Raw genomic sequence first — 27,064 nt, forward strand, 5'->3', positions numbered from 1 at the left:
GCACTGGACTCCTGAATTGTAAATAGGGGTCATTTTTTTTTAGCGCCGAGAATGGCTCCGCCATGGAATCTCCAAGACGAGTGGCGGATGGGAGTTCGCAACCAGGGGAGCGGCGAATCGTCGGGAATGGCGAGCAGACGGGCGCCGGAAGCAGCGTGGAAGAGAAACGGTGATTGAGAGGGGACCTGAACGCGGCGATTGCGACCCTTGAGGTGGTTTGGGTTTAGTTGATGTTTTTGTGTCAAATTGTGGAGCGCCATCTTTATTCCTGGCAGCTGCCTGAGACTTCGCAGACATTTCAGTTGATGAGGCTGCATTTGCGCATGTGCCATTGATGCTCCACCTAGTGGTTACATTGCCAGCAAACGCGGCGTCGTTAATATATGTTCGCCTTTTTATACCATTTTATTTTTCTGATTATGAAACTTCCCATCATTCTCTGATATTTAAATGGCAGCCCAGACAGACCAGTATGCATCGCGCGAGTGAACACGGCCTATCGCCAGCCCAAGGACAGCAACGCGCAGGCGCTGCAACGATCAGCCTCGGAGGACGTCTGTCCGCTTGGAGCATGCGCAGTGCTGTTCCAGGAAGCTGAGCGGGGCCGAGTGCAGCCTGAACAGCACCGAATCTCAGCGGCTTTCTGACCCCCTGGCTTCGGCGGACGTGTGGCGAGGGCCCCGGGGGAAGGAGGGGGCATCATTAATGCGATGGTGCAGCGCCTCCCCCATCCGAGCCACCGCTTCCCCGTTTCTTCTCCCGTTTCCACCGAGTCAGGAAGCCTGTGAGTTGATTGGCTGGTAAGTATTGTAGCTTTGTTTCCCTTTCTCCAAAGTGAGGAAGTTAGTCCAAGGAACTGGAAATTAAACATTCCAGTTTTCATCAGAATAAGTGGGAGCTTCCCTAGATTTAAGTGACACTAACAGAAGGGGAATGGGTTGCTGGTGAGTCTTCTCTTTTGTTTTTAAGTCGTGAGGTTTATGTGTATTAGTAAGGTTTATTATCGATTAGATAGAGGAATGGTCGGACTGCTCCAACCTCCACACTGCTCATCCTGCGCTATAGAAAATCAATGCCACAGAAGGAGGCCATTCAGCCCATTATGTCTGTACTGACAAACAAAGAGGAATCCAGATTAATCCCTTTTTCTAGTTATTTATGACCTCAGAGAAATGCTCAACATGAAAAATACTAGATATGAATGCCTATTTAAGAAATTACACAAGATTTCACGTTTTAAGTCTTATTATTACAACTCAAAGAACAAAGAAAATTACAGCACAGGAACAGGCCCTTCGGCCCTCCAAGCCTGCGCCGATCCAGATTCTCTATCTAAACATGTCACCTATTTTCTAAGGGTCTGTATCTCTTTGCTTCCTGCCCATTCATGTATCTGTCTAGATACATCTTAAAAGACGCTAGCGTGCCCGCGTCTACCACCTCCGCTGGCAACGCGTTCCAGGCACCCACCACCCTCTGCGTAAAGAACTTTCCATGCATATCCCCCCTAAACTTTTCCCCTCTCACTTTGAACTCGTGACCCCGAGTAATTGAATCCCCCACTCTGGGAAAAAGCTTCTTGCAATCCACCTTGTCTATACCTCTCATGATTTTGTACACCTCAATCAGGTCCCCCCCTCAACCTCCGTCTCTCTAATGAAAATAATCCTAATCTACTCAACCTCTCTTCATAGCTAGCGCCCTCCGTACCAGGCAACATCCTGGTGAACCTCCTCTGCACCCTCTCCAAAGCATCTACATCCTTTTGGTAATGTGGCGACCAGAACTGCACGCAGTATTCCAAATGTGGCCGAACCAAAGTCTTATACAACTGTAACATGACCTGCCAACCCTTGTACTCAATACCCCGTCCAATGAAGGAAAGCATGCCGTATGCCTTCTTGACCACTCTATTGACCTGCGTTGCCACCTTCAGGGAACAATGGACCTGAACACCCAAATCTCTCTGTACATCAATTTTCCCCAGGACTTTTCCATTTACTGTATAGTTCACTCTTGAATTGGATCTTCCAAAATGCATCACCTCGCATTTGCCCTGATTGAACTCCATCTGCCATTTCTCTGCCCAACTCTCCAATCTATCTATATTCTGCTGTATTCTCTGACAGTCCCCTTCACTATCTGCTACTCCACCAATCTTAGTGTCGTCTGCAAACTTGCTAATCAGACCACCTATACTTTCCTCCAAATCATTTATGTATATCACAAACAACAGTGGTCCCAGCACGGATCCCTGTGGAACACCACTGGTCACACGTCTCCATTTTGAGAAACTCCCTTCCACTGCTACTCTCTGTCTCCTGTTGCCCAGCCAGTTCTTTAGCCATCTAGCTAGTACACCCTGGACCCCATGCGACTTCACTTTCTCCATCAACCTACCATGGGGAACCTTATCAAACGCCTTACTGAAGTCCATGTATATGACATCTACAGCCCTTCCCTCATCAATCAACTTTGTCACTTCCTCAAAGAATTCTATTAAGTTGGTACGACATGACCTTCCCTGCACAAAACCATGTTGCCTATCACTGATAAGCCCATGTTCTTCCAAATGGGAATAGATCCTATCCCTCAGTATCTTCTCCAGCAGCTTCCCTACCACTGACGTCAGGCTCACCGGTCTATAATTACCTGGATTTTCCCTGCTACCCTTCTTAAACAAGGGGACAACATTAGCAATTCTCCAGTCCTCCGGGACCTCACCCGTGTTTAAGGATGCTGCAAAGATATCTGTTAAGGCCCCAGCTATTTCCTCTCTCGCTTCCCTCAGTAACCTGGGATAGATCCCATCCGGACCTGGGGACTTGTCCACCTTAATGCCTTTTAGAATACCCAACACTTCCTCCCTCCTTATGCTGACTTGACCTAGAGTAATCAAACATCTGTCCCTAACCTCAACATCCGTCATGTCCCTCTCCTCGGTGAATACCGATGCAAAGTACACGTTTAGAATCTCACCCATTTTCTCTGACTGCACGCATAACTTTCCTCATTTGTCCTTGAGTGGGCCAATCCTTTCTCTAGTTACCCTCTTGCTCCTTATATATGAATAAAAGGCTTTGGGATTTTCCTTAACCCTGTTTGCTAAAGATATTTCATGACCCCTTTTAGCCCTCTTAATTCCTCGTTTCAGATTGGTCTTACATTCCCGATATTCTTTCAAAGCTTCGTCTTTCTTCAGCCTTCTAGACCTTATGTATGCTTCCCTTTTCCTCTTAGCTAGTCTCACAATTTCACCTGTCATCCATGGTTCCCTAATCTTGCCATTTCTATCCCTCATTTTCACAGGAACATGTCTCTCCTGCACGTTAATCAACCTCTCTTTAAAAGCCTCCCACATATCAAATGTGCATTTACCTTCATACAGCTGCTCCCAATCTACATTCCTCAGCTCCTGCCGAATTTTGGTATAGTTGGCCTTCCCCCAATTTAGCACTCTTCCTTTAGGACCACTCTCATCTTTGTCCATGAGTATTCTAAAACTTACGGAATTGTGATCTCTATTCCCAAAGTAGTCCCCTACTGAAACTTCAACCACCTGGCTGGGCTCATTCCCCAACACCAGGTCCAGTATGGCCCCTTCCCGAGTTGGACTATTTTCATACTGCTCTAGAAAACCCTCCTGGATGCTCCTTACAAATTCTGCTCCATCTAGACCTCTAACACTAAGTGAATCCCAGTCAATGTTGGGAAAATTAAAATCTCCTATCACCACCACCCTGTTGCTCCTACATCTTTCCATAATCTGTTTACATATTTGTACCTTTATCTCACGCTCGCTGTTGGGAGGCCTGTAGTACAGCCCCAACATTGTTACCGCACCCTTCCTATTTCTGAGTTCTGCCCATATTGCCTCACTGCTCGAGTCCTCCATAGTGCCCTCCTTCAGCACAGCTGTGATATCCTCTTTGACCAATAATGCAACTCCTCCACCCCTTTTACCTCCCTCTCTATCCCGCCTGAAGCATCGATATCCTGGGATATTTAGTTGCCAATCATGCCCTTCCCTCAACCAAGTCTCAGTAATAGCAATAACATCATACTCCCAGGTACTAATCCAAGCCCTAAGTTCATCTGCCTTACCTGCTACACTTCTTGCATTAGAACAAATCCTCAATGAACTAAATAGCACTTTGTAAATAGCTAATACCCCAAATTACAATCAGAAATATTTATTTACTTGTTCAACCCTTGAATATCCCACACGACACTGATATACTACACAATCCTTTTTGATGACAATATTGTTTGCGGTTAAAAGCCCCAAATTTCTCCCAGTTCCAATGTGCTGGATCTCCCAGACTTTTCAAAAAAACCATATTTTCCTTTGCTCACTTCTCCAAGCACCTCTGACCTGCACATCTGTGGATAATGTGATTTCCGATCATCCTGTGGGCCCTTTCCTCCTCCACAAGACTTTGTCTCTCAAAAAAAAACTTCATGTTTCCACAGCCTTTCATTGTATATCTTCACAGAGCAGGCGTTCCCTCTCTCTCTCTCTCTCTCTCTCTCTCTCTCCAGCTGCCCCTGCTGGGTGCCTTCTCTTCGAGCTTCCCTTGAGGCCTCACCCCGGTGGGTTCTCTTCTTACAGCCTGCTTGAGGCACACCCTGTGCTATATGCAAGCACCGGGATACTTCCCATGTCCTGGATGGCCATTTGTGCAGGAAGTGTCCTTAGTTGCAGCAGCCCGTTCTGGGTTTCAGAGCATGAGCAGCAACTGGTGTCACTACGGTGCATCCGTGAGGTTGAGAGCTCCGTGGATAGCATGTTTATAGATGTGGTCACCCCTCAGCTTAAGAGTATGCAGGGAGAGAGGGAATGGGTGAACAACAGACAGTCATGAAGAAACAGGCAGGTAGTGCAGGAGTCCCCTGAGTACATCTCACTTTCCAGCTAGTATTCAGTTTTGAATACCAATGAGAGTGATAGTTCATCTGGGAAATGCAGCCAGAGCCAAGGCCATGGCACCACAGGTGGCTCAGCTGCACAGGGGGGCAAAAAGAAGACTGGAAAAGCAATAGTGATAGGAGATTCGATAGTTAGGGGAATAGACAGGTGTTTCTGCAGCCGCAGATGTGTTGCCTTCTTCGTGCCAGGGTCAAGGATGTCACTGAATGGCTGTCGAGCACCCTGAGGGGGGAGGGTGAACAGCCAGCAGTGGTATCCACATTGGTACCAACGACATAGGCAGAAAGAGGGATGTGGTCCTGCAGTCAGAATTTAGGGAGCTGGTCGGAAATTAGCAAGCAGGACCTCAAAAGTAGTAATGCTCCTGTGAAGACTCTCGGAATGTGTTAAAGGTGCTATATCAATGCACATTGTTGTTGTTGACTGTGGGCAGGGATTCAGTTCCAGTCTGAGCTGGAAACTCCTGGGTGTAGTCACGTCAGGGAGAGGGTGTTCACCAGCTGAATGTGGAAATGGATTCACTCAGTCATCCCATTTACTGATAGACCAGCACAGTCACACTGGAGAGAGACCGTTCAGATACTTCACCTGTGTGAAGGGATTTACTCAGTTTTCCCACCTGTTAACATCCCAGCTTTCAAAGTTCAAAGGATTTGATCCATAATCAGCACATTCTTACTGGAGAGAGACTGTTTAAATGTTCTGTGTGTGTGAAGAGATTCACTCATTCACCCACATGCTGACACACCACTGTGACTGGAGGGGTTGGATTCTGCTGTTATTGCTGCTGTTTTGGGGAATCTGGATTGGTCCCAGTTCCCATTCCCCTCCTTTCTGGTGGATAATGGGGAGTCCGTGCAATTGGTTTCTGTATTTATTTTTTCCTAATTTTATTGATTGGTCCAGCCCCAGTCTTCACACCATTACAGCAAAAACACAATTACATTTCTTTGGGGCTGCGATGGCGGGGTTTTTACCCAGCATTGTCCATGGTGGAGAATGTTCCCTATTCTGACCACAGGAGACCAGCGCACAGGCAAGTGCCAAACAATCGGAGTAACTAGTGCTTCCTGTCTCCCAGTTTTGTTTCTGCTGCCAGGCACAGGAGGGTGCTGGTGAATGGGAACTGGTTGGGCCTCTGTTCAAGGAAGAAGGTTTTTCATGTTTGTGCTTTTGGCTTGAGCTGTTCATTATTCTGTCATTAACACTCTCTCCACTAATGCTTTGTCTTTCATCATGTCATTAGGACACTCTCTTTGCCTTTACCCCATGATCTCCTTGTCAGTTAATCTCTCTGGCCCTCTGTCCTATCACACAACTTCCCTTTTGTTCTCTTTCTCCCCACCCCTGCTTTACTTGCTTAAATCCTAATACATTTCTAACCTTTGCAAGTTCTGATGAAAGGTTACAGACCTGAAACATTAACTCTACGTCTCTGTCCACTGATGCTGCCAGACCTGCTGAGTATTTCCAGCACTTTCTGTTTTTATTTCAGATTTCCAGCATCTGCAGTATTTTGCTTTTAGTTTTACCTAACGTATCCAATCTTCATAATTAAAATTCTTCAGTCCAGGCAACATCCCCGTAAATCTGCTCTATACCCTCTCTCAGCCAACCACACCTTTCCGACAGTGCGGTGACCAGAATTGCATGCAGTACTCCAGCTGTGGCCTAACCAGTGTTTTATACGGTTCCACCATAACCTCCCAGCTCTTACAGAACCATAGGAATGTTACGGCACAGAAGGAGGCCATTCAGCCCATCATGTCTGCACCAACTGAAAAAACTAGCCCAATCTAATCCAACCTTCCAACACCTGGTCCATCGCCTTGTAGGTTACAGAATTTTAGGTGCATGTCTAGGTAACTTTTAAATGAATTGAGGGTTTCTGCCTCACCATCATTCCGGGCAGTGAATTCCAGACACCCACCACCCTCTGGGTGGAAAAAGTTTTTCCTCTTGTCCCCTCTAATCCTTCTACCAATTACCTTAACTCTGCACCCCCGGTAATTATCCTCTCCGCTAGGGGAAACAGGTCCTTCCTGTCTACTCTATCTAAGCCCCTCATAATTTAGTACACCTCAATTAAGTCACCCCTCAGCCTCTTCTGTTCTAAGGAAAACAACCCAAGCCTATCCAATCTTTCCTCATGACTGCAACTTTCAAGTCCTGGCAACATTCTCGTAAATCTCCTCTGTACTCTCTCCAGAGCAATTCTGTCCTTCCTGTAATGTGTCCAGAACTGTATGCAATATTCCAGCTGTGGCCTAACCAGCATTTTGTACAGTTCCAGCATTACATCCCTGCTTTTGTATTCTGTACCTCGGTCAATAAAGGACAGAATTCCATATGCCTTCTTCACCACTCGATCTACCTGTCCTGCCACCTTCACGGACCTGTGGACCTGCACTCCAAGGTCTCTCACTTCTTCTATATCAATATCTTCCTGTTCATTGTGTATTCCCTCACTTTATTTACTCTCCCCCAGTGCATTACCTCACACTTCTCCGGATTGAATTCCATTTTCCACTTTTCCGCCCACTCAACCAAACCATTGATATCATTCTGGAGTCTACGGCTATTCTCCTCAATTTCAACTACAATTTTTATGTCATCTACAAATTTCCCAATTATGCCTCCCACATTTAAGTCCAGATCATTAAGATATACCACAAACAGCAAGGGACCCAACACTAAGCCCTGTGGAACGCCAGTGGAAACAGCTTTCCATTCACAAAAACATCTGTCGACTACTACCCTTTGTTTCTTGTCATCGAGCCAATTTTGGATCCAACTTGCATCAGCAGTATTTTTCCATTTGCTTTAGATGGGATTTTGTTGCTTATTTTGGCTACTTTTAGATTAAATGGGCCACATGTTTGGGGGAACAAATAAGGAAAGAATGTTCCATGGAATCTCGAATTGTCTATTCCGTAGTTCAGTCCTATATTTAGTGATGGCTTTTGTAAGCTTCTTTTCCAGGGTGTTAGAAGGGGAGGATTTGCAGACAGGAAACTGAAACTAAGTAGCAGATCAAGATTTGACTGAGTCACGTGATTCATCTGGACCTCAATATCGTCGGCCTTTGAATGTGGAAGGAAAAAGGTTTGTCTGTTCTGTCTGTGGGAAAAGATTTCAAATGTGACTGGAAAAGCACCAAGGTGCACAATGTCCTGATGAGACCTGAAGTAAGCAATGGAGATGAGGAGGAATTTCTTCTCTGAGGGTTGTTAGTGTTTGGAATTCTTTACCCCAGAGAGCAGTGGAGGCTGGGTCATTGAATATATTCAAGGCTGAGCTGGACAGATTTTTGATTGACAAGGGAGTTCTGTGGAGCTAACAGGAAAGTGGTGTTAAGGCCACAATCCGATCAGTCACGATCTTATTGAATGATGGAGCAGGCTTGAGGGGCCGAATGGCCTACTCCCGTTCCTATTTGTCAGCTCTTTATGTTCTTATGACCACACCTGGAGTACTCTGTTCAGTTCCGGGTTAAATTACAAGGAGAGATTACACAAATGAGTCAGAGTCATTCTGGTACAGAAGAAGGCCTTTAGTCCATTGCCAGCTCTGTAGAGAAATCCAGTCAGTCTCATTCCCCCAGTCTGTTCCCATGGCCCTGCAATTTATTTCCAGGTGCCCATCCAATTTCCTTTTAACATCATTCATACTCTCAGCTTCCACCACCCTCGGTGGCAGCTATTTCCAGGTCATTACCAGCCATTGTGTGTAAAAGTTCTGCTTCACATCCCTCCTGTATCTCTTACCCAAGACCTTAATCTGTGTCCCCTAGTCCTTGTACCATCAGCAATACTATCGTTGTGGTTGAACGAGAGATTCATAAAAGTTAAACATAACTTCCCTGTTTTTGTACTCAGTACCTCCATTTATGAAGCGCAGGGTCCCATACACTTCGCTAAATACTCTGTCAATAGGTCCCTGCCACCTTCATGTATCTATGCACATGAACACCCAGGTCCCTCTGTCCCTGCATACTCTTGAGAACTGTACGATAAAGTGTATATCGCCTCTCTTCCTATCCCTGCTGCTAAAATGCATCACTCACTGTGAGGGTTGTATTCCCCAGAATTTAGAAGATTAACGGTAATTTGATTGAAATGTTCAAGATGTTAATTGGAACTGATTGGGTAGATAGAGAGAAACTATTTCCACTTTTGGGGAATCTAGTACTTGAGGGCATAGTGCAAATCTTAGAGCCAGACCTTTCAGGAGTGAAGTTAGGAAACACTTCTACACACAAAGGGTGGTAGAAGTTTGGAACTCTCTTCCACAAACAGCAGTTGATGTCAGATCAATGTTAATTTTAAATCTGACATTGATAGATCTTTGTTAACCAAAGGTATTAATGGATATGGGACAAAGGCGGGTTTATAGAGTTAGGTCACAGATCAGCCATGATCTCATTGCATGGTGGAACAGGCTCAAGGGGCTAAATGGCCAACTCCTAGAATCAGAGAAACTTACAGCACAGAAGGAGGCCATTCAACCCTTTGTGTTTGTGCTGGCCCTTTGAAAGAACAGTCGTGCTTAGTCCCACACACCCGCTTGTTGTTTGTAAGCCTGTAAGTTCCTCATTCTCAAATATCTGTCAACTCCCTTTTAAAATGACTGATCGAATCAGGTTCCACCACCTTTTCAGGTGGAGCGTTCCAGATCCCGACAACTCTCTGTTGTTACAGAAACTGCAGAACTCTGTGTTGAGTCCGGAAGGTTGTAAAGTGTCCAATTGAACGATGAGCTGCTGTTCCTCGAGCTCCCATTGAGCTTCATTGGAACAGTGCAGGAGGCCGAGGACAGAGAGGTCAGAGTGGGAGTGGGACAGAGAATTAAAGTGGGAAGTGACCGGAAACTCAGGGTCACGCTTGCAGACTGAATGGAGATGTTCCTCAAATTGATGAACCAGTCTGTGTTTGGTCTTCCCAATATAGGACAGACCAGATCGTGAGCAGTGAATATAATCTAGTAAATTGCAAGAAGTACAAGTAAATCAATGGTTTCGTCCCACAAAACCTTGAGAATAGCCCAAAGGGAGGTACTTTATTTGAAGATTAAAGCTTACAATGTAAAGCAAATTGATTGCCAGAATATTAAACTCCACCCCAGCTGTAAAGAATATTAACATCAGCAGATATAAACCCCACTGTTAGAATGAACACGGTTCAGTTCTGGATGTGATTAGCAGCAGCAACAACAGCAGAATCCAACCCCTGCAGTCGCTTGTGAACCTGCTGGTGTGTCAGCAGGTGGGATGACTGAGTAAATCCCTTCCCAGACACAGAGCAGGTGAATGGCCTCTCCCCAGTGTGAACTTGCTGGTGTGTCGGGCAATCTGGGGTGTCACTCAAATTATTTACTTTACCAATTCTCTTGACCACTTTATACGGACCACTGAACCGTGCTTTCAGCAGCTGACCCTGGAAGGGCAGTAATACCCTGGTTGAAATGTTTGGGTCTTGGTATGCTTGTCTGCCCATTTCTTCATAGTTGCTTGGGAAGCCTTAAATCTCGCACAGAAGATTCCTTCCTCTGTTCCAAAAACCTTTCTTTCATTAATTTTACAGGACCTCTTATCTCATGCCTGCAATCTAATTCAAAAGGACTAAAACCTGTTGATTCGATAGGTGAATCCCTAGTGGCAAGCAAAAGAAATTCCAGCCCTTTATCCCAATCAGGGGGATATTCATGACTGTATGCGCTGATCATCATTTTGAGGCTGTGATGGGATCTTTCTAAAGCCCCTTGTATTTATGGGTGCTATGCTGAAGACTTCAACTGTGTTAAACCCAAGTTACCCATAACTTCCTGAAAATGTTCAGATATAAAATTAAACCCTTGATTCCACTGAATCTCAGTCAGTAATCCATATTTACTGATGAACTGGGTTAACTTCTCTACCAGGACCCGAGCAGAAATTGTTCTTAAGGAAATGGCCTCTGGGAACCAAGTAGCCATATTCATGATAGTGAGTATATATTGATGTTTTCTGTAAAGGTCCTACACAGTCGACCAACGGCGTACTAAATGGTTCCCCAAAAACTGCTATCGGAATTAGAGGTGCCGGTTTTATGCAGGTTGTGGTTTTCCCACAATCAGGCATTTTTTACAAAATGGCAACACGTTTTTGGAAAGACCTGGCCAGTACAAATTTGGCTGAGATGTGATTTGATCGTCTGGATCCCCACATGTCTCGCCATCGAAATTTCATGTGCGAAGCTTAGTAATTCCCGGCAATAATTTGGCAGCACCACTGTCTGAACAACCGTCCATTCTTCATCCACAGGTCTGTGAAGTGGTCTCCACTTCCTTATCAGAATCCCATTTAATAGTATCATTAGATTACTGAGATACAGCCTACTAGGCTAGATGGGATTGAGATTCACAAGGAGGAGGTGTTAGCAATTTTGGAAAGTGTGAAAATAGATAAGTCCCCTGGGCCAGATGGGATTTATCCTAGGATTCTCTGGGAAGCCAAGGAGGAGATTGCAGAGCCATTGTTGTTGATCTTTATGTCGTCATTGTCGACAGGAGTAGTGCCGCAAGACTGGAGAATAGCAAATGTTGTCCCCTTGTTCAAGAAGGGGAGTAGAGACAGCCCTGGTAATTATAGACCTGTGAGCCTTACTTCGGTTGTGGGTAAAATGTTGGAAAAGGTTATAAGAGATAGGATTTATAATCATCTTGAAAAGAATAAGTTCATTTGCGATAGCACGGTTTTGTGAAAGGTAGGTCGTGCCTCACAAAGCTTATTGAGTTTTTCGAGAAGGTGACCAAACAGGTGGATGAGGGTAAAGCCGTGGATGTGGTGTATATGGATTTCAGTAAGGCGTTTGATAAGGTTCCCCACGGTAGGCTATTGCAGAAAATACGGAAGTATGGGGTTGAAGGTGATTTAGAGCTTTGGATCAGAAATTGGCTAGCTGAAAGAAGACAGAGGGTGGTGGTTGATGGCAAATGTTCATCCTGGAGTTTAGTTACTAGTGGTGTACCGCAAGGTTCTGTTTTGGGGCCACTGCTGTTTGTCATTTTTATAAATGACCTGGATGAGGGTGTAGAAGGGTGGGTTAGTAAATTTGCGGATGACACGAAGGTCGGTGGAGTTGTGGATAGTGTCGAAGGGTGTTGTAGGGTACAGAGGGACATAGATAGGCTGCAGAGCTGGGCTGAGAGATGGCAAATGGAGTTTAATGCGGAGAAGTGTGAGGTGATTCACTTTGGAAGGAGTAACAGCAATGCAGAGTACTGGGCTAATGGGAAGATTCTTGGTAGTGTAGATGAGCAGAGAGATCTTGGTGTCCAGGTACATAAATCCCTGAAAGTTGCTACCCAGGTTAATAGGGCTGTTAAGAAGGCATATGGTGTGTTAGCTTTTATTAGTAGGGGGATCGAGATTCGGAGCCACGAGGTCATGATGCAGCTGTACAAAACTCTGGTGAGACCGCACCTTGAGTATTGCGTGCAGTTCTGGTCACCGCATTATAGGAAGGATGTGGAAGCTTTGGAAAGGGTGCAGAGGAGATTTACTAGGATGTTGCCTGGTATGGAGGGAAGGTCTTACGAGGAAAGGCTGAGGGACTTGGGGTTGTTTTCGTTAGAGAGAAGGAGGAGGAGAGGTGACTTAATCGAGACATACAAGATAATCAGAGGGTTAGATAGGGTGGATAGTGAGAGTCTTTTTCCTCGGATGATGATGGCAAACACGAGGGGACATAGCTTTAAGTTGAGGGGTGAAAGATATAGGACAGATGTCAGAGGTAGTTTCTTTACGCAGAGAGTAGTAGGGGCGTGGAACGCCCTGCCTGCAACAGTAGTAGACTCGCCAACTTTAAGGGCATTTAAGTGGTCATTGGATGGACATATGGATGAAAATGGAATAGTGTAGGTCAGATGGTTTCACAGGTCGGCGCAACATCGAGGGCTGAAGGGCCTGTACTGCGCTGTAATGTTCTAATTCTAATTCTAATTATGGTCTTCTGCAACTCCTTTTGCCTCAACTTCTGTTAGAGCTGATTGTGCCACTTTATTTAACTCTGGATCAGCTTGCTGAGCCGTGATCGGAGAAGAATTATTAAATATTTCCGTTGGATTTTCCAAATCCCCAAAGAACGGCACTTAGCTTCTGGGAGAGCAGCAGACCTGCGGGAAGAGCATGGAGCGGGGAGCGGATAAATAGAGCCCGAGGATTGCGGCCTGGAGCACTTGCCTTGCGGTCGAGCAGTGGCAGGAGTCCAGGTGTGCCGAAGTTTGAAAACAAAGTGAACAGTGATGTCACAGAAAAGCTGCAAGGTGATTGGTTGGTGAGTAATTGCTGTTAGGGAGTATCAGTAAATATCTGAGTTAGTACATACTGTTAGGGTGTGTGTGTAAATAGCTTAATAGGGAATGAATGAGTAGCTGGTATTTTATTTATTGTAAGGTTTACTTTAACTAGTGAACTGTTGATTCTTAGTAGGATTTATCAGTACTAGTAAGGTTTTATTAATTCTAAGCTGTTGTAGTATTGGTAAGGTTTTTTTATAGCAGTAGCAAAGGGTCAACGAATAAATAAAGGAATGGCAGGGTTGCTTCAACCTCTGGAGTGCACCTCCTGTGCTATGTGGGAGATCCAGGATGCTTCCTGTATCCTGGAGAACAATTTGTGCAGGAAGTGTCGTCAATTGAAGCAGCTTGAGCTCCGGGTCTTGAAACTTGAGCAGCAGTTGGTGACACTGCGGTGCATTCATGAGGATGAGAGCTACGTGGATAGCAAATTTATAGATGTAGTCACCCCACAGCTTAAAATTATGCAGGGAGAGAGGGAATGGGTGACCACCAGACAGTCAAAAAGAATCAGGCAGGTAGTGCAGGCGACCCCTGAATGCATCAGACTCTCCAACAGGTATTCAGATCTGAATACTGAGGAAAGTGATGCTTCACCTGGGGAGTGCAGCCAGAGCCAAGTCTATGGCACCATGGGTACCAGGGAAGACTGGAAGAGCCATAGTGATAGGTGATTCAACAGTCAGGGGAACATACAGGCGTTTCTGTGGCCGCAGACTTGAATCCAGGATGGTGTGTTGCCTCCCTGGTGCCAGGGTCAAGGATGTCACTGAGCGGCTGCAGAGCATCCTGAAGGGAGAGGGGAAACAGCCAGCAGTCGTGGTCCAAATTGGAACCAACAACATAGGTAGAAAGATGGATGTGGTCTTGCAGTCAGAATTTAGAGAGCTGGGTAAGAAATTAGCAAGCAGGACCTCAAATGTAGTAATCTCCGGATTACTCCGAGTGCCACGTGCAAGTGAGTATAGAAATAGAAGGATAAGACAGATGAATACATGACTGGAAAGATGATGTAGGAAGGAGGCCTTCAGGTTCCTGGGACATTGGGACCAGCTCCGGGGGAGATGGGACCTGTACAGGCCGGACGGGTTGCACCTAAACAGAGCCGGGACTGAGTTCCTTGCGGGATGTTTTGCTAGTGCTGTTGGGGAGGGTTTAAGCTAGTTTGGCAGGGGAATGGGGACTTGAGGGTAGACTCAGCTGGGACAAAATCCGAAATTAAAAGAAAGGTGAGAAATTAATGGATGAGTCTGGAAGACAGAGGAAACAAAGGTTAGAAAAAAAAAAGAGTTTGGCAGTGCTCAAGGATATCAATTTCAATGTAAGGAGTATAGCAAATGAAGCAGATAAGCTGAGAGCACAGATAGGTACGTGGCAGTATGATATCATAGCTATTACAGAAACATGGCTTAAGGAGGGACAGGAATGGCAGCTCAACGTTCCTGGTCACAGGGTTTTCAGACGCAATAGGGAGGGAGATAAGAAAGGAAGGGGAGTGGCAATTTTGGTCAAGGAAACTATTACAGCTGTGAGGAGGGATGATATGTTGGAAGGTTCATCAAATTAGGACGGCGCAGTGGTTAGCACCGCAGCCTCACAGCTCCAGCGACCCGGGTTCAATTCTGGGTACTGCCTGTGTGGAGTTTGCAAGTTCTCCCTGTGTCTGGGTGGGTTTCCTCCGGGTGCTCCGGTTTCCTCCCACATGCCAAAGACTTGCAGGTTGGTAGGTAAATTGGCCATTATAAATTGCCCCTAGTATAGGTAGGTGGTAGGGAAATATAGGGACAGGTGGGGATGTTTGGTAGGAATATGGGATTAGTGTAGGATTAGTATAAATGGGTGGTTGATGGTTGGCACAGACTCGGTGGGCCGAAGGGCCTGTTTCAGTGCTGTATCTCGAAATAAATAAATGAATGAGGCCATATGGATTGAGCTAAGGAGAAAAAATGGGACAATCACATGGCTGGGAATGTACTATAGATCCCCAAACAGTCAGAGGGAGATAGAAGCCAGATTTGTGGGCAAATCTCTGAGAAGTGCAAGAACAATAGGCACTAATCGTAGGGGATTTTAATTACCCCAGTATTAACTGGGATAGTTTTAGTGTGAAAGGAATTGAGGGAGCAGAATTCTTGAGGTGCATTCAGGAGAGCTTTTTGGCCCTGTTTGTAACAAGTCCAACAAGAGGGCGCAGTTTTAGATTTAGTTTTAAGAAATGAAGATGGGCAGGTGGAAGGAGTGGCTGTGGGAGAGCATTTTGGTCATAGTGATCATAATTCAGTCAGTTTTAACATAATTATGGAAAAAGACAGAGATAGAACAGGAGTTAGAGTTCTCAATTGGGGCAAGGCCAATTTTACTAAACTGAGGAATGATTTAGCGACTGTGGACAGGAAACAGCTACTTGAAGGTAAATCAGTGTCAGAACAGTGGGAGGCATTCAACGGGGAGATTCAAGGTGTTCAGGGTAAACATGTTCCCACAAAGAAAAAGAGTGAGGCCGCCAATTCTAGAGCCCCATGGATGTCAAGGAGCCTACAGGGTAAGATAAGGCAGAAAGGAAAGCTTATGTCCGACACCGAGAACTCAATATGACAGAAAGCCGAGAGGAGTATAGAAAGTGGAGGGTTGAAATCAAAAAGGAAATTAGGAAAGCAAAGAGAGGGTATGAAAGAATATTGGCAAGCAAAATCAAGGTGAACTCAAAGATGTTTTATCAACATATTAAAAGTAAGAGGATAACTAAGGAGAGAGTAGGGCCCATAGAAGACCAAAAAGGTAACCTAAGTGTAGGAGCGGAAGATATTGGTGTGGGTCTTAATGAATACTTCCTGTCTGTCTTCACAAAAGAGAGGAAAATGCAGATATTGTAGTTAAGGAGGAACAGTGTGAAGTATTGGATGTGATAAATATAGGGAGAAGGAAGTATTATTGGGATTTGCATTCTTGAAAGTTGATAAATCACCAGGGCCAGATGAAATGTATCCTCGGCTGTTAAAAGAAGCAAGAGAGGAAATAGCAGAAGGTCTGACCATCATTTTCCAGACCTCACAGGATACAGGTGTAGTGCCGGAAGATTGGAGAATTGCTAACATTGTACCTCTGTTTAAAAAGGGAGCGAAGGATAGACCGAGTAATTACAGACCAGTCAGTCTAACCTCAGTAGTGGCCAAATTATTGGAATCTATTCTGAGTCTCAGGGTAAACTGTCACTGAGAAAGCCACAGGTTAATCAAGGACAGTCAGCATGGATTTGTTAAGGGAAGATCTTGTTTGACCAACTTAATCGAATCTTTGGAAGAAGTAACAAGGAAGATAGATGAGGGTATTGCAGTTGATGTGGTCTACATGGATTTTAGCAAGGCTTTTAACAAGGTCCCACATGGCAGACTGGTTAAAAAAATAAAATCCCATGGGATCCAGGGAAATGCAGCAAGGTGGATACAAAATTGGCTCAGTGGCAGGAAACAAAGGGTAATTATTGAAGGCTGTTTCAGCAACTGGAGGGCTGTTTCCAGTGGCGTTCCGCAGGGCTCAGTACTGGGTCCCTGATTTTAGTGGTATATATTAACTATTTGGATGTAAATGTAGGGGGCATGATCAAGAAGTTTAAAGATGACACAAAGATTGGCCGTGTGGTAGATAGCGAGGAAGATATTGATAGTCTGGTCAGATGGGCAAAAAAGTGGCAAATAGAATTCAACTTGGAGAAGTGTGAGGTGATGCATCTGGGGAGGTCAAACAAGGCAAAGGAATACACGATTCATCGGAAAATACTGAGAAGTGTAGAGGAAGTAAGGGGCCTTCGAGTGAATGTCCACAGATCCCTGAAAGTAGCAGGACAGGTCAATAAAGTGGTTAAGAATGCATATGGAATCCTTTCCTTTATTAGATTAGGTATGGAGTACAAGAGCAGGGAGGTTATGCTAGAACTGTATAACTCATTGATTAGGCCACAACTTGAGTATTGTGTGCAGTTCTGGTCACCTCATTGCAGAAAGGATGTATTTGCAATAGAGAGGGTACAGAGGAGATTTACGAGGATGTTGCCAGGACTGGAAAAATGCAGCTATGAGGAAAGATTGGATAGGCTGGGGTTGTTGTCCTTGGAACAGAGAAGGCTGAGGGGAGATCTGATTGAAATGTTGAAAATTTTGAGGGGCCTGCATAGCAGAGAGGTCAGTGACGAGGGGCATAGATTTAAAGTGATTCATAGAAAAATTCGAGGGGAGATGAGGAAAAACATTTTCACCCAGAAGATAGTGATGGTTTGGAACTCACTGCCTGTGAGGGTAGTTGAGGCAGAGACCCTCAACTCATTCAAAAGGAGTCTGGATATGCACCTCAAGTGCGGTAAGCTGCAGAGCTACGGACCAAATGCTGGTAGGTGGGATTAGAATAGGTGGATTGTTTTTCGATCGGCACAGGCACGATGGGCCAAGTGGCCTCTTTCTGTGCCTTAAACTTTCTATGATTCTTTCTAAGATTCTATGAAAGTTTCAGATCTTTGGCTATCTGATGGTGGTGCCAATTTTACCCTGAAAATGGAACATGTTTAGCCATTGCTCGGGTTACTACACATGAAGGAGAAATTCCTGGAACCTTTTTCAGTAACTGCTCTATCTCTTTAACTTCACTTGGTATTTCTGTGACAACTGGAGAAGCTACTACTTTTGCTCCAGCCAAATCATTCCCCAGAAATAAGTCAACTCCATCTACTGGCAAATTATGGACATCTATATTTACCATTCCAGACATATGGGGAGAAGGCAGGGGATTGGAATTGAGGGAGTTGCTCTTTCAGAGAGCTGGTGCAAATACGATGGGATGAATGGTCTCCTTCTGCGCTGTAATGACTCTGTGATTAAGTCACACTCTCGGTGCACCTGATACAAAGATATGGGTATATACTCCCTGCCAATACCATTCACTAAAACCTTGGCATTCAGTGCGCTCTCTGGTGGAAATGTTATGCCTTCCTGCAGCAAAGGGTTTGGGTAGCTCCTGTATCCCTAATTATAACTAGAGGTTTACCTGCTCATTTGAGGGATAAGGAGTTACTTTTCCTTTCCACAAGAATTCCCTATAACTTTCAGGTATCTGAAAGTTCACGTCCCCTGCACTCTCAGTGGTTTTTGGACTTGGACTTGCAGTTGCAGTCAGAGTTACAGCCTGATCTGCTGTACTCTCGGTCAGGGCCCCTTTCACTGCATTGGCTTTGTGTATCCCCATAAGTCCCATGGGTTTACCCCGCAACGTATACAGCATTCTGCACGAAGATGTCCCATCTTGTGACAATGGTAACACTTAGGCTTGCAGACCTCGCTTCCACCCTCAGCATCTTTCTTTCTGGCCTGAGGATGACAGCCCAGGGTGTTCCCGGCTGTCAGTTCTTGTCCCCGGCTACTTGTCTTCCTTTCACTCTCCCACCTTCTATCCTTCTCAGGTTTGTGGGAGTGATGGGCCAAGGATTTGTGCTTACAACACAAGCTCCTAATCATCAGCAACTTCTGCTGCCTGTCTGCCCATTGAAACCTTCTGGTTCTCTACATGGGTTCTTACTAAAGGAGGGAGTGAATTCTTCTATTCATCCAGGAAAGTTAGTTCCCTAAGGTTCTCATGCGTAGCTTCCATTTTTGCTGCCTGTATCCAATGATCAAAATTAATTTGCTTTGCCCTCTCAAATTCTCTCTCAGTCTGCACAGACAATCTCTGGAAGTTCCAAAATTTCTGTCGGTAAGCTTCAGGGACTAACTCATACACAGCGAGAATAGCCTTTTTTGCCATCTCATCTGCAGAAGCATCCTCAGAAAGCATGGCATAAACTTCATAAGGTCTGCCCATCAACCTACTTTGCATAAGCAGTGTCTAGCTTTTCTTTGGCCACTTCATCTGTTTGGCAATCTTTTCAAAAAAAAAAATGAAAAATGCCTCTCTGCACCTTTCTTCAAACTTCGGAAGGGCTTGCACAAATTTAAACAGCTCTCCACTGGGTCCTGGGCTGGTCAGATCTTTCCTCACCAGTATTTTCCTTGGAGTCAAGACCACCCCTTTATTTTAGCTCCAGCTTTTTAAATTTGAATTCCCTTCCTTCTCTTTCTCTTTCCTGCTGCTCTGCTTGCTCCATTTGAAATTGTAGGTCAATTTTTTTTCATTTCCAATTGCAACTGAATTTTAGTTAATTCAACTTCACTACCATCTGGTTTGCCGCCACCTTCCAATTGAAATGTTGAGCTATTACTGCAATTATGTCTGCTTTCTTCGCCCCTGGTTTTAAATCTAATAGTTCTGCCAAATCCTTTAGTTTAACCTTGGTTAAGTGTCTCAAATCACTCAGGGATACATCCTCCTTCCCCAGAAAGTTTTCAGCAACTGTTAAAGACTTTCTGATCGAGTAACTTTATTCTATTGCACAAGGAAACCTGGCTTTTTTTTATTTTTCCTTTTATTATGACCCCACTTACAATTGTATGTCATCGGTATTGGGTTTATGCCAGCAAGAGAGCCCCCAATTATATATGTTATGACCAAGGTGGGAGGAGTGCACTATTAATTCAGTCCCACTTCTCCACAGATTACAACGTCTATTTTAAATTTTCCCACTTACCAATACGGTCAAATATTTTTCCCAGAATATAACACACTAATCAGGTTTCTTTAATGAACAACAAAATTGTCATTTTATTATAAAACAACTCTTACCTATTAATGAAGTAAAGTATAAACACACAGATAGAAATTTTAAAGTCCCCTTTTTACCTTAGCCCTTCTCATTCAACACACACACACACATGCATACACCTGTTAACCAGAAAAACAAAAGGGATTTTGGTTCAGAGCTCTATTACAGACAAGAAAATACTTCCCATTTTTGAAGAAAACAGCAGATGAGATATGAAAACAAGAAATGCTGGAAATACTCAGCAGGTCTGGCAGCATCTGTGGAGAGAGAAGCAGAGTTAATGTTTCAGGTCAGTGACCCTTCATCAGAACTGACCAATATTGGAAATGTAAAAGGTTTTAAGCAGATAAAGTGGGGGTGGGGCAAGAGTTAACAAAAGAGAAGGTATTGATAGGACAAGGTCACAGAGAATAACTGACCAGAAGGTCATGAAACAAAGGCAAATGGTATGTTACTGGTGTGCTGAAAGACAAAGCGTTAGAACAGAGAGGGTGTGAATTGACTGTAAAATGAACTGCCCTTGCTCCAAGCTCAAACATTAAGATAACAAAAACAGTGGGTCGGCGCAGCAGAAACAAACTGAACAAACTAAAATAATATTTTTAAAAAAGGAAAAATAACTAAAAATAAAAAGGGGGCCCGTCATGCTCTGAAATTATTGAACTCGATGTTCAGTCCGCCAGGCGGTAGTGAAACAAGAAATGCTGGAAATACTCAGCAGGTCTGGCAGCGTCTGTGGAGAGAGAAGCAGAGTTAACATTTCAGGTCAGTGACCTTCCATTCGAACTGGCAAATATTAGAAATGTAATAAGTTTTAAACAAGTAAAGCAGATGAGATATGTTGTTCCAAAGTTGACAAACAATCTAACTTCCGAGTACACGTAGACAGGTCACTGAGATCTTTTAGAACAGTTCTTCTCGGGCAACGTTGAGAAGTAATTTAGCAGGCTTTTCTTCAAAGACAGGAGACGAGATGAATTGACACAGTGGACTTCTCAGGGTCTTTTAGAGGTGCTGGAAAGCGAGCTGGGTTGTGGTCTTGTCTCATTCCTTCACATCTTTAGCAGCAGGCTAACTTTATCAGCCGTCCGCTCCAGAAGGGAAAACACAGTGACACGATGATCAAAAGCTTGCGAGTTTTCTGCTCTCTCTGGTGCGCTTCTGCCCCTAGGCTTGTCCTATCTGACCTCTCTGCCCACATCTCCCCCTGTTGCCAGGGTTTATGTTGTACTTTTAACAAGCCGTATGACAAGCAGTAAACACTGTTGCCAAACTAGTTCTTGTACCCTCTTGATTATCCTTTTGGGGAAAAAACTGGTCCAACATTTCTTCAGCATGACAATGAATTCCTCAAAAAATATTTTAACAAAAAAAAAATCACTTTCATAAGACTGGGTTCAGTTCTCCAGTCCCTGCGTGCAGAGTGAGAAAATCAATGAGTCAATGATTTTCTCTTCTGATCACTGGGACCTTGAAGCTCCGCTCCACTCTGTTCTGGTCTGACAAATTACCAGATTCATTCAGCTCAATTTCACAACCTGTCTTTTTGTTTTTTTGTGCATTCTCTCTCACTCCCTTTTTTCCTGTTTTAAATTCATTTTACAGTGTATTAGAAGGGGAGGATTTGCAGACGGGCAATTCAAACCAAACATCACGTTAAGATCTGACAGAGTCATTCGATTCATCAGGATCAGAATATCATCGGCCTTTGAACATGGAAGCAAAAAGTCTTGTTCACAGTGGAGATAAACCGTACACGTGTTCTGTGTGTGCACGAGGCTTCAACCGATCAACTGGCCTGTCAAAACACAAGCGCAGTCACACTGGGGAGAAGCCATGGAAATGTGGGGACTGTGAGAAGGAATTCAATTACCCGTCTGAGCTGCAAACCCATCAACACTGTCACAACTGGGCGAACGAATTCACCTCCTCTGAGTGTGGGAAGGGATTCACTCAGTCATCCTCCCTGCTGAGACACCAGCGAGTTCACACTGGGGAGAGGCCATTCACCTGCTCTGAGTGTGGGAAGAGATTCACCAGTTCATCCCAACTGCTGAAACACCAGCGAGTTCACACTGGGGAGAGGCCGTTCACCTGCTCTGAGTGTGGGAAGGGATTCATTCAGTCATCCCATCTGCTGAGACACCAGCGAGTTCACACTGGGGAGAGGCCGTTCACCTGCTCTGTGTGTGGGAAGGGATTCAATCAGTCATCAACCCTGTTGAGACACCAGCGAGTTCACACTGGGGAGAGGCCGTTCATCTGCTCAGAGTGTGGGAAGGGATTCACTCAGTCATCCGACCTACTGACACATCAGCAAGTTCACACTGGGGAGAGGCCGTTCACCTGCACTGTGTGTAGGAAGGGGTTCACTCAGTCATCCCACCTGCTGAAACACCAGCGAATTCACACTGGGGAGAGACCTTTTCAATGTTCTGACTGTGGCAATTGCTATAAATGTTCCGCTGAACTGACGTCCCATCAACGTGTTCACACTGACGAGAGACCATTCAGGTGTTCTCATTGCGGCACTGGGTTCAGACGATCATCTGATCTCACTGAACATGAGCGTATTCACACTGGGGAGAGGCCATTCACCTGCTCTATGTGTGGGAAGGGATTTACTCAGTCATCACACCTACGGAGACACTGGCGAGTTCACACTGGGGAGAGACCTTTTTAAATGCATGGACTGTGGGAATTGCTATAAATGTTCAGCTGAACTGACATCCCATCAACATGTTCACACTGACAAGAGACCATTCAGGTTCTCTCACTGTAAGAGAGGTTTGGACGAACAGGGCAACCCACTGTACACCAGTGAGATCACACCAGGGAGAGGCCATTCACCTCCGTGTGTAGGAAGGGATTCACACATTGATCCAACCTTCTGACACACCAGCGAGTTCACAGATGATTACAAGGATTGGATTCTGCTGTTGTTGCTGTTAATCACATCCAGGACTGAATCATGTTCATTCTGACAGTTGGAGTTTATTCCTGACATCAGTTGCCCCTCTTGGACTGAGTGTTTGCCCCTCAGCATCTCTCATTCATGTGTGAATAGACCATCATGTCTGTAAACTTCGTTTGTAATTTAAATCCACTCAGTAAATGTACTGAACAAAAGATGAACAATAAACAGATCACAGGCCAATCCTGCAGCTCTATATTGACAGGAGAAAGTCTGTTCTTTAGCTCGAGAACGAGGCTGTTTAAGCTCTGAATGTTTGTCAGCACCAACAGACTTGAGCTGTTTGATAGACAGGCTGTTCACAGCTGTTAACATGTCAGATATTGAAGGAATTACTCTTAAAGTAAACTCACCAATTTATAACCTCAGACTCCGGTCCCTGCTGTAATTAATACTCAGCATCCATTAGTGCTGATTTACAGTCAATCACTGAATAACCAGGTTAACCTTTGTTACTTGTTTTGTGAAATACTCTCCCTATTAGTGTCAACTGTTGGATAAATCTGATTACATTTATATGTGTTTATACATGTCTATAAAGTGTCTGTGTGCCCAGATTTAACTAAGTTGTGATTTGTAACCAATAAATGATGTTTTGGGCATGACTTGTAGTCTGTTATGTTGGTGATTTGTCAAGAAAGATTTAATTCACTCACCCAGCAGCTTGAGAGGAACCAGACTGAGGTTTAATGAACATAAGAAATAGGAGCTGGAGGAGGCCATTTGGCCCTTCGAGCCTGTTCTGCCATTCACCAAGATCATGGCTGATCTTCTACCTCAACTCCACCTTCCTGCACTATCCCCATATCCCTTAATTCCCTCAGTACCCAAAAATCTATCAATCTCTGTCTTAAATATACTCAATGACTGAGCATCCACAGCTCCCTGGGGAAGACAATTCCAAAGAGTCACAACCCTTTCAGTGAAGAAATTTAGAGTCATAGAGTTGTACAGCATAGAAACAGGCTCTTCGGCCCACCATGTCCATGCTGACCATAATGCCTATCTATTCTAATCCCACCTGCCTGCATTAATTCCATATCCCTCTATGCCTTGCTCATTCAAGTACCTGTCCAGATGCCTCCTAAATGTCACTACTGTTCCTGCCTCCATCACCTCATTCCAGATACCCACTATGCTTTGTGTGAAAAATTTACCCCTTTGATCCCCTTTAAACCTCCTCCCTCTCATTGTAAATCTATGCCCTCGAGTTTTAGTCACCCCTACCATGGGAAACAGACTCTGGCTATCTACCCTATCTATGCCTCTCATAATTTTATATACCTCTATCATGTCCCCTCTCAGCCTCCTTCGCTCCAGGGAAAACAGACCCAGCCTATCCAATCTCTCTTTATAAGCTCAAGCCCCCCAAACCAGGCAACATCCTTGTGAATCTTTTCTGCACCCTCTCTGATTTAAATACATCTTTCCTGTAGTGCGGCGACCAGAACTGCGCACAGTACTCCAAATGCGGCCTAACCAACGTTATGTACAACTGTAACATGACGTCCCAACTCTTGTACTCAATGCCTCGGCCGATGAAGGCAAGCATGCCATACGCCTTCTTCACCACCCTGTCTACCTATGTTGCCACTTTCAGGGAACTATGTATTTGCACCCCAAGGTCTCTGTGCTCAACAACACTCCCAGGGCCCTGCCATTCACTGTATATGTCCTACCCTGGTTTAACTTCCCAAAATGCATCACTTCACATTTGTCTGCATTAAATTCCATTTGCCACTCCCTTGCCCACTTTCCCAGTTGATCTATATCCTGTTGTAACTTTAGACAACCTTCTTCACTGTCCACTATACCACCAATTTTGGTGTCATCTGCAAACTTAGTAATCATGCCCCTTACATTCACATCCAAGTCATTAATATATATGACAAACAACAGAGGGCCCAGCACCGATCCCTGTGACACACCACTGGTCACCGGCCTCCAATCTGAAAAACAACCCTCCACTACTCGCCTCTGCCTCCTATCACCAAGCCAATTTTGTATCCAATTTGCTAGTTGACCCTGGATCCTATGTGTTCGAACCTTCTGGACCAGCCTAACATGCGGGACCTTGTCAAAGGCCTTGCTAAAGTCCATGCAGACAACGTCCGTCGCCCTGTCCTCATCAATCCTCTTGGTCACCTCCTCAAAAAACTCAAATTCGTGAGACATGATTTCCCATGCACAAAGCCATGCTGACTATCCCTAATCAGACCATGCCTTTCCAGATGCATATAAATCCTGTCTCTCAGAATCCTTTCCAATAACTTTCCCATCACTGATGTGTGGCTTACTGGCCTGTCGTTCCTGGGCTTATCCCTGCTGCCCTTCTTAAATAAAGGCACATTAGCTATCCTCCAGTCTTCCGGTACCTCACCCGTGGCTAACGATGACACAAAAATCTCTGCCAGGGCCCCAGCAATCTCCTCCCTTGCTTCCCAGAGCATCCTAGGATACACCTGGCCAGACCCTGGGGATTTATCCACCTTAATACGCTTCATTTCTCCTCATTTCAGTCCTAAATGGCCGATCCCTTATCTTGAGACTGTGACCCTGTGTTCGGGATTCCCCAGCCAGGGGAAACATTTTCTCAGCATCTACCCTGCCAAGTCCCTTAAAAATTTACGATGTTTCAGTCAGATCACCTCTCATTCATCTAAACTCCAGGGAATATAGGCCTAGTCTACTCAATCTCTCCTCAGGAGGAGATGGAGCACAGTGGGAGTGCTGTAGCAGAGTGGTTATGTTACTGAACAAGTAATCCAGAGGGCTGGTCTATTGATGCAGAGACATGAATTCATATCCCATCACGGCAGTTCAGGGATTTAAACTCAATTAATTAAATAAATGTGGAATTAAAAAAGCTCGTATCAGTAAAGGTGATCATGAAACTGCCAGATTGTTCTAAAAACCTTCCTGGTTCACGAATTTCCTTTAGGGAAGGAAATCTGCCATCCTTACCCGATCTGGCCTATATGTGACTCCAGAAATGTGGTTGACTCTTAACTGGCCTATGAAGTGGCCTCGCAAGCCACTCGGTTATATTCAAGGAGGTGGCTCACCACCACCTTCCCAAGGGCAATTAGGAATGGACAATAAATGTTAGCCTTTTCAGCAACACCCACATTCCGTGAATAAGTAGAACAATCGCCTCATCCCAGGACCCAGACAAGTGAACCTTCATTGCATTCCCTCAAGTGTGGTATGTTCCTCCATAGGTAAGGAAACCAAAACTACACACACTATTCCAGGTAGGGCCTCACCAATGTCCTGTATAATTGTAGTAAGACTTCTTTACTCTTACACCCCAATCCCTTTGTGACAAAAGCTAACATATCATTTGCCTTCCTAATTGCTTGCTGTACCTGCATGTTAACTTTCTGTCATTCATGTACAAGAATACTTTTACAAGTGTTTTTTTTTAAAAAGAAAAAACTTGGAGTTCTGTGATTTGAAAGACTGAGAACATTAAATGCTGAACTGGTGGGGCACAGATTGCAAGGCAACTTGTTTCCAAGCAACAACATCAAGGAAAATGACAGGTCATATGATTTAATGTTAAGCATTCAGTTTCACTTTTGCTTTGTGAAAGACCAGTGCTGGGCAGGCAGGAGGCAGAACAAACTGTCTGGGACCTGTGTTTTTTTGGCAGACCAGAAAAAGACCTCTCCCTGGAAAGAAGGCCTCGCTTGTGGAAAGAAATTCCACATTTGAGTTGTGGCTGTGTTCTGCCTGGAGAGCAAAAGACCCAGAGAAAGAGGAGTTGCTGCTCTCCGTGGAGAAAGGCTCCTTTGCTGAGAGGAAGACCTGCGTTGTTAAAGGAAGCAAATACCGATTGCCTCCAGTCTCTGAAAAATCTCTGCCTCAAGAGCAATTCCTGTTACTCCTGTGTTTTTTTGGAAGATCGTGAAATCTCAAGCAAGCTTCTATTGCTAGACTGTTACTTTAAACTGTAAGTTGACCTGTTGCTGCACCATTTGCTGAAAGATCTGTGTGATGCCTGCTGCAAACGAATTGCCTTGAATGTCTACCCATCAAAGACTGTTCATCAAACTCGCCTGGAGAGACTTTGAATGGCATCTGACTATTCGACTCTGGGACACCTCACCCATCTGGAAATATCCTATCAGACCATAAC

General features: G+C 44.7%; 1 pseudogene; it reads left to right on the forward strand.

Moving 5' to 3' along the window:
• The first annotated feature begins 590 nt into the window (after positions 1-590).
• The window catches only part of LOC137348766 (zinc finger protein 721-like), a 60,166-nt pseudogene continuing 33,692 nt past the window's right edge, over positions 591-27,064 (forward strand).

Source organism: Heterodontus francisci, chromosome 34, assembly GCF_036365525.1.
Source record: "Heterodontus francisci isolate sHetFra1 chromosome 34, sHetFra1.hap1, whole genome shotgun sequence".
NCBI classification, from domain to species: domain Eukaryota; kingdom Metazoa; phylum Chordata; class Chondrichthyes; order Heterodontiformes; family Heterodontidae; genus Heterodontus; species Heterodontus francisci.